The sequence below is a fragment of the Eschrichtius robustus genome, chromosome 17 (assembly GCF_028021215.1).
Source record: "Eschrichtius robustus isolate mEscRob2 chromosome 17, mEscRob2.pri, whole genome shotgun sequence".
Taxonomy (NCBI): Eukaryota; Metazoa; Chordata; class Mammalia; order Artiodactyla; family Eschrichtiidae; genus Eschrichtius; species Eschrichtius robustus.
The window spans coordinates 68958324-68966491 of record NC_090840.1 but is presented as its reverse complement, the minus strand read 5'-3'; positions in this window follow the sequence as shown (position 1 = coordinate 68966491).

Here is an 8168-nt window from a genome sequence, read left to right as displayed (position 1 = left end):
CTGGCTAAATTATAATAAATATAAAGAATATAGATTAAAAATTGGCAGATTCAGCTCTAATTGTCCTCTTTTACTTTCTAGGGAGGAGTTTTTTTCTGAATTACACAGATAATTTTTTCATCTCTCCTGCTCTTGGCCTACATAAATATGTTTACAATGTAGAATTTATATCAAGGTTTAATGTCAAGAACTGGCGCATAAAAATTGTTGCACCAGGTACACTTAACCTGGCTAATCCAGAGCTTCAATTTTCCAGTTTGACTTTTGACATGGCCCACCTTGCCTTGTAGCTGGTACTGTGAAGAACTATGTTAAAAACACAAACCAGATTTTTTTTTTTTTTTTTTTGCTTCCTCTTGCACACACTTTGCCCTTTTTCTCCACCCATTTTGTTCTCAACCTGAAATGGCTTTTCCCCTCCCACTCCCCATATCTACTTGTCAAAATTCTTCTATATCCTTCATTCAAGGTATAATTCTACTACCATTTTCTTCCCCAAATATCTCAACTTAAAGTGATCTCTCACGCCTCTTCACTCTCATAATACTTCATTCTATCTCTGCCTTGCAGCTCTGGTTTTTTCTTCTGTATTATGTTATGAATATCAGTGCACATGATAATATCCTGGTACACTAAATGTTTTTGAAGCTGACGTTGCATTTTCATCATTTTTGAATCCTACATGGTGACCAGTAGAGTTAGGTATGCAATACAATTTGGTGACTAAGCAGATGAATGCATGAAAGAAGAAGGAAGAAAGGATGGACTCAAGTAATGAATTTTCTTTAAGGAAAATCTGTGGCATTTTTCATACTTTGCTTACAGAAAATGCTTTGTGATATGAAGGCTGAACTTTCTTTTAGATTTGGGCAGTGAGCTGATACCTCTGTCACAAGAAAGAGAGTTACCTTGTCATTGTCTACCAAGTTAAGACATTCATTCCACAAACAGATTTTGAGTGTGATTATGTGCCAGGCTTTGCTGGGATTTCAAAAATAAGAGATTATGCCTGCCTTCAAGGAATTCTTTGAATTTCTCCGTCAAGCCATGCTCCTACCCTTCTGTGGGCATTTCCAAAACTTCTTCCCAAGCAAACTTCTTTCCCACTATTACCTTTGTTTAATTAACTCTTTTTTTTGTTTGTTTGTTTTTGGCCATGAGGCTGATGGGATCCTAATTCCACAACCAGGGTCCAATCCAGGCCTCCTGCAGTGGTCGCACGGAGTCCTAACTGCTGGACCGCTAGGGAATTTCCCAAATTAACTCAGCCTATCCTTTAGCCTCACTTTAGTCATTATTTTCTCAGGCACTCCTTCCATGATTGTTTCTCTAGTATATTCTCCTATTGAAAGTCATCGTGCTTATTTTTAATTTCCACCTCTATGATTCCTTGCTTGATATCTGTCTCTCTCGTTATAGGATAAACTCAATGGAAGAAGGAACTGTGTGAGGTTGTATAAATATCCCATCCTCTGAGCTTAGGATAGCTTGTCATGTGGTAGCAACTCAATAAAAACTTGTGGACTGAATAAACGGGTGAGGGAATGAAACTCCCAGTACAGCTTAAGAAAGAGCCAGAGTCAGATTTCTATTAAAAAAAAATCAAGCTCCAAGCTTTTCATTTATAAAGAATCCCTTTATCCCCAGATAGAGTTATAACTTATGGCAGAAAGAGAGATAGAGATGGTGGAGTTTCATCAGTTTAAGGAAAGGAACATTTATGGTTGGAGGCTCTTTTTCAGTCGTGAGAAAGGTGACATGACAATTCACTAGAATTCCTATAATGAGGATTCACAAACGCAGACAAAAATCATATTCTTAACTTAATAAGTTAAATGTTAAATGTTGCATTTCCTATTTTGGTTTGTGCTTCATGTTTTCCGTGATACAAATTGGATAAGTATTTTTGACACTTGTTCGTATGTTACCTGTTTTTCTAGAATATAAAGCTAGTCCTGCTATTGAAAAAAAGCATTTCTGATAATAAGTTTTGTCTTCAAAACACAAAATATATATGTGTATTAATATATGATTAATAGTTGCTTAAATACGGCACACGTGAGGACTTTCCTATACATGAACATCAGATATATTTGTGGAGTCACCTCTTTCCATGGCTAACTCTCATTTGTTGTTTACGACTCAACTCAGATACCGCCTTCTCCTGAAATCTTCCCTGCACCCCTGCCACCTATATTCCATAACACCATATACTTACTATCTCCCGTCCACATGTGATATTGTTGTTCTAAATTCTGCAGTCCTCAACTCCTAGCATAGAGCCACTTAGCTAGCAGGAACTCAATAAACATGGGTTAGGCGATGTTAAATGTGTTTCTATCAGAAAAAAAGTTATGGACAGCACAAGTGTGAGCATATAAATAAATATCCTCACTTTATAGGATTTCACTCATTCATGTACTTATTTGATTTTCTACAAATATTTATTAGGAGTTTACTATATACCAGGCTCCGTGCTTAGAAGGAAAACTCTTAATGGAGTAAGTGCTTGCTTTTCCAGTGCCCTGAGATGATGAGAGATCTTCCATGAAATAAAAGGGTGTTATCCTTAGGCGTGTTTAGGAAACACTGAGGATATCAAGTTTCTTCACTGAAGAAATTCTCACAAACCTTCAGCCTGCTGATGAGCTTTACGAATCAGCAAGACAGGCCCTTTATATACAGAAATATTTACACTTTGATAGCTATGGTATCCTTTCCACAAGGATGTTGGTTAATATCTGGATTAACACTACTACCCTGCAGTACATAGTTTAGACAATGCTGGTATATCATGTCTGACACCACAAGTTGGATTTGTTTTCACTCCTGATCAAGAAACAACACTCAGAGCTTAACCTGCTTATAACTTGAGTAATCAGCTCCAGATGTGAAGACCACGGGGAAAGAGGGAGGAGCTCGCAGGATCTTTTGTCTCCCCCCCTGAGCTATAGAAACAGGGTCTTCTCAGAAGAGTTTGGTTTACCCATTTGCTGTCAGAAAGCTCTCCACCCTGTAGCTAAGACAAGCCTAAGTGACTTATTTTAGCTCTGCTCTTCAGGGCAGCAAGGAGTTTAATCCTGATATGTTGGGAAAAAGTACAGTGAGTGGGTGAGCCTGATCTCTGAAACAACTTTGGCAGTGTATGACAGCAATGACTCAAAAGAGGCACAATTGCTGTATAAACGAAGGGAAAGATTGCATTTTCTTCTCTGTCTTGGATTGAGTTGATTGTTGAGTCATAAAATCAAATGCAATAAAATTTAACTAAATCAGGATAAAATCATAGTATGCATGTTCACTCTCAGAAGAACAGAGGCAATAACAGTATGTCATATAACTAGACACCCTGTGTCTCCAGATAACGCATGATATGTCTCTTTTTTTTTTTTTTAAGATCTTATGTGGCCAATTTACTAGTTTTTTATTTATTTATTTATTTATTTATGGCTGTGTTGGGTCTTCGTTTCTGTGCGAGGGCTTTCTCCAGTTGCAGCAAGTGGGGGCCACTCTTCATCGCGGTGCGCGGGCCTCTCATTATCGTGGCCTCTCTTGTTGCGGAGCACAGGCTCCAGACGCGCAGGCTCAGTAATTGTGGCTCACGGGCCTAGCTGCTCCGCGGCATGTGGGGTCTTCCCAGACCAGGGCTCGAACCCGTGTCCCCTGCATTGGGAGGCAGATTCTCAACCACTGCGCCACCAGGGAAGCCCGAAATGTCTCTTTAATTAAAAAGCAAAACAAGCAAAACGAACCATAGGTGAAAGCTTTAAAGAGTTACAAATCCTGGAAGAAGGATCTTTTGGAATCAAAGCTGATTGGCCAGTTTTAGGAAGCTATTAGCAGAATTAGTGTAGAAAGAAAACTTCAAGTTCATTTAGTGCAAGTCAGCTTCCTCAAATCTTTGCGGGACTGAAGCAAGGTATTAAGAAAGAAGGAGAGTGGAGAGAGTCCAGGATCCTTATCGCAAAGGAGTAAACTGCAATTCGGTTGGTTTTAGCACCTTGGTCAAGGCTTCACAGTTGTCTGTAAACCCTGGATCTAGCCTTTTGTTCTCTTTTACCTAGGTGTTTCGGGCTCGCTTTATAATGCAGAAAACCTCAAATATGCAATTTCCAGGCAGCTACTCTACTCTTAAACTGGACATATTGAGACTGTACTTGAATCCATTCCCACCAAAAGGAGTTGTAAATTATAAGCTCTCAGGCTTATGAGTTTTTGATATTTCGATTTTAAACAAAAAGTCACCCTGAATAGTCATCACAGTATCTGAAATTTTTAGCACTAATAAAAGATATAATAACATGTCAAAAATGGATATTCTAAAATTCTTGCCCCCCCAAACGAATTGTTGCCGTATTACCCACTTTGAAAGAACATGAGGCCAGAAAAAGTTTGGACCTAATGACTTTCACCTCTCAGTTATTGTGTAATCAAGACAGTATATGAAAAGTACCTAGGGAAAATACTTGCCACATAATAGGGGTTCAATAAAGTTTTCTTTTCTTCTCCCCTCCTTCTTAAACAACTAACTTCCTTAATGTTCCTTCTTTTCCCCTTCCTTTGTTCCTTACTTCTATCCTAAAATCACTTTACTCAGCAAACTACTGGACCAGGCCTGGAATATTTACTTAAGTACCAAGGACTTTTACTTCTCAAAAATGCATTTTAATTCACCCAATTTGGGGCTTCGCTACAGCCTTAAGATTTTCTCTAGAAATAGGTGGCCTTCTTCTCCTTTAGACGCAAAGCAGGACAACTGCTATAACTGTCTGTTCTGACCTCCAGAAGAACTCAGTACAGACAATTCTGCATCAGACAAAATAAATGCTTCGGAACATCTAAAGTGTGGTCAGTGGGCCAGTAGGAAGAGTATGGCATTGTCATCCGATGGATTTGAGTCCTGGCACCACTGTCCGTGTTCTGGTTGACTGTGAGTGGACACCCCAATTTCTTCGTTTATAAAAGCCTAAGAACTTCCCTCTACAAACCTCATAGGATGTCAGAAATTCAGAGAAATTCTTCCGATTTGAGTTCTCGTTGTTAGCTCTGAGCATTGGAAGGAGACATTCAGATTTTCCCATGGCACAGGTCAGATTAGGGCCTGAGTCATTGTGGACACTTGTCTTCATCCTCATTGCTACCACCCTAGCTACACTGCCATCATCCTGTGTCTATTGCCAGAGACACCTATCTATCTATCTTTCTTCCGCACTTGTTCCTCTGTATTTCTCCAGGAAACAGCCACTGTGAGAGCGTGTCACTCACGTGCTTAGAAGCCTTCAAATGTCTTCTATCTCAGGACGCCCTTCTCCACAAGGTCCTACACGATCTGCCTTCTGTCTGTTTCCATGACTTCCTGTTGAACTTCTTTTTTCCTTAACACTACACACTGGCAGTCTTTCTGTTTCCCAGCCAAGACAAGCCTGTTCCCACTTCAGGATCATTACCTGTTGCTCTTTATTTTGCCTAAGGGACTCTTCTCTATGAACTTGGCATGGTTGGTCTCTTCCTGTCATTTAGGTCACCTCCTCCAAGAGGCCTAATATTTTATTACTTGCCTAATTTTTAGCCCCACCCAGGAGTAGTCTCACCCAGTATAGCCAAGAATCTAGGCAATGGTTGGTGATTTGGGGACAGTAAGTCTTCCCTCAGGAAATTTTGGGGGGAAGAAACATAACTAGATATTAGGGAGTGTAAAGAGGGCTGAAAGCTTCCATTGATCTTCCAGGACCATGGCTGAAGCTTCTTATGTTGCTGTGACCCCATTAGGTGGCAACCTTCCAAATTGTTCAGAGCATTATTTCTAGGCACACAGAGCTAATATCCCACTGCATGGATGGAAGCCCAACCTGGACAAAGTCCAATTAAGAAAGCGTCTACATGGGAATGATACTATTTGGCAAGAGACAAATCCAATGATGCCATAGGTCTTATCTATCTTTCCTTTCCATGTTTAAGTCATTTCCTTCATAGACCAGATAACAGGCAGTCTACAGAACTATGACTGGGTGAGAATCTGTATGTAAACAGGGAAATTTTTCTTTAGAGTTTTTCTAACCCAGCTGAACTTTTGGAATCTAATAAATATGAGCCCTTACAGTTTTAGCCTCACCTTCTCTTTTCATCTATCATTTGGACTTTTTTCTTTTTTTACTCTAAACCTACTGATAAAATTATTACTATTTTTTTCTTGCTTAAACTAAGTTGACAGATGTGAATGGTACAGTGGAATAAAAATTACTAGATAATCAATTCAACTAGTTCCTATCCATGTACTTGATTAATTTTTTTAAATTTAATTTAATTTATTAATTTTTTTATATATAGCAGGTTCTTATTAGTTATCTGTTTTATACATATTAGTGTATATATGTCAATCCCAATCTCTCAAAGTACTTGGTTAATTTTAAACTTTACTCACTTTGTCTCATCATCCTACAAGCTCCAGCTGAAATCACAACCTCCTCTGAGAAGCCCTTCTTACAGTCACAAAATATGAGTTGGTGACTCAATCCTTTATTTCCAAAATACACATATTTTTCAGTAATAATGCCCTTATATACTAAATTAACTGTTTATAAGTCTATCTTTTCCTCTCTCTAATAGGCTGTGATCTGCACAAGGAAGAGGACAATATCTTACTCATCTTTGTAAACATGTGTTACCAACATGCGATGCTTATTGCCTGAGGAATTTGTATTTGTTGATCAAGTGAGCGAATAATTGATCTTGTTATTTATTACAGTTAGTATGTAACAAGTTACTATGGTTGAGTTCCTACCAAATGACAAGCAGTTTGAATACACGGTTTAATTTAACACTAAACAAGTCTATAAATGATGTATTAATAACCCTATTTCATAGATGAGGGAATTGGGACTCAGAAGTGCAAGAAATTTCATCAAAGTCCAATAGCACATGAAGGCAGAGTTCAAAACAAATTGATTCTCTTCAAATCTTTTTCAATCTCTAATAACCTCTTTACAATTGTTTTCTTGTATAAATATTAACAACATTAAGTGAAATCATACCTCTATACATACATTTTTGCAAGGTATTAAAATAATAGAATCCATTCATGTTACTTTGATTATCGGACTGCGAAGATGTCTGTATATCTAACAATATGTAGTTTCGAGAATATAAAAGACTGATGCATCCAGGATTAGAACAGTGCAAAGCATAGCTTTGGGGCTAAAGATGTGAATTATAAGATGAATTATAAGAATTATAAGATTTCCTCGTCTTTAAATAATCCTTTTCTCAAATACACAGAACTAGACCAGCTAATTAAAGCAGAATAGGAATGTACTGAAGTTACTCATGATGAAAAACCAGAGAACCAGGCAAAGACAAGGGTAGAGACATAGTAGCTCTGGATAATAAAAGGAGAATTCTCATCCTGATTCCTACTCTTTCCCAGACCCTCCTCCCCCAAGGAGTGGCCATCAGCCCTGTTTCTGTCTTAGTGGTGCTCTGCACTCGAAATTCAAATGCTCCCAAGGGAGATTCTGACTGGTCCAGCTTAGGTCACGTGAATATCTTTTGGCTAAATCTGGACAGAGCTCTTCAACAGTACTGACTGACTACTAAACTGTGACTCAAGGTCTGACTTTACAAAAAGCTAAAAATATATTTCAATCCTGAAAAGTTTGAAGGGTGGGTATTTAAAATCACTCATTTGGATCACAAATAAAGCCCACTAAAGAGCTTTGTTGAAGGTTTGAAGTGAACCTAGTGGTGAGGATGACAATCTGGAAAGTTTACTTCCCTTAGTAACCAAATTGAATTGATCTGAACTGGAATGATTTATTAATGTCCATTTACCATAGCTTCCAAATATGAATATTTTCAGTATTAAGTGTCTTGCTTTTTTTTTTTTTTTTTCTTCTTTTCCGGTGGTTTTTTGTTTTATTTATTTATTTATTTATTTATATTTTTGGCTGTGTTGGGTCTTCGTTTCTGTGCGAGGGCTTTCTCCAGTTGCGGCAAGCGGGGGCCACTCTCCATCGCGGTGCGCGGGCCTCTCACTATCGCGGCCTCTCTTGTTGCGGAGCACAGGCTCCAGACGCGCAGGCTCAGCAATTGTGGCTCACGGGCCCAGTCGCTCCGCCGCATGTGGGATCCTCCCAGACCAGGGCTCGAACCCGTGTCCCCTGCATTGGCAG